The sequence below is a fragment of the Etheostoma spectabile genome, chromosome 5 (genome assembly GCF_008692095.1).
Source record: "Etheostoma spectabile isolate EspeVRDwgs_2016 chromosome 5, UIUC_Espe_1.0, whole genome shotgun sequence".
Lineage (NCBI taxonomy): Eukaryota > Metazoa > Chordata > Actinopteri > Perciformes > Percidae > Etheostoma > Etheostoma spectabile.
In genome coordinates, this window is record NC_045737.1 from 33,869,277 (window position 1) to 33,869,724 (window position 448).

General features: G+C 45.3%; 1 protein-coding gene across 1 annotated transcript in view; it reads right to left on the bottom strand.

The window, feature by feature from the left end:
• Positions 1 to 150: 150 nt before the first annotated feature.
• Positions 151 to 448, bottom strand: part of trim45 (tripartite motif containing 45) — a 14,249-nt gene continuing 13,951 nt past the window's right edge. The window contains exon 8 of the mRNA XM_032516225.1: positions 151 to 448. This exon is cut by the window's right edge and continues 1,241 nt beyond it. The gene's annotated coding sequence lies outside the window, so the exon portion shown is untranslated.

The window sequence follows — 448 nt, forward strand, 5'->3', positions numbered from 1 at the left end:
CCTTTGAGAAAATGAAAGCTCAGATGGGGCCGATCTGGAATCTTGATCCTTATGAGGTCATAAGGAGCAAGGTTATCTCCTGTTTCTCTGCTTTGCCCGCCCAAAGAATTTGGCCCGCCCATGAGCTAGAGAAAGACATCATGTCTTTCGAACAAAGTGCCGATATAAATCATATCGGCACCCGTGTATATTGTGAGAGAATCAATTTGGGACAAAAGCATATCGTCCCAGCCCTAATTCTCACACAAACGTAGAAGGTTTTCATGAAATCCCACAAATGCACATCACTTGAAAAGTGATCACTGTTCAGACACACCATAAAACAGACACTTAGATGTCGGTTTTTTGTCCCCAGAGACAGCAAAGTGGTAGTTGGTCAAGGCCACAGCCCCAGCGTCCGTCTTGCCCCCCTCCTCCTTAAAAGCTACAGACTCAGAAATGTCACATA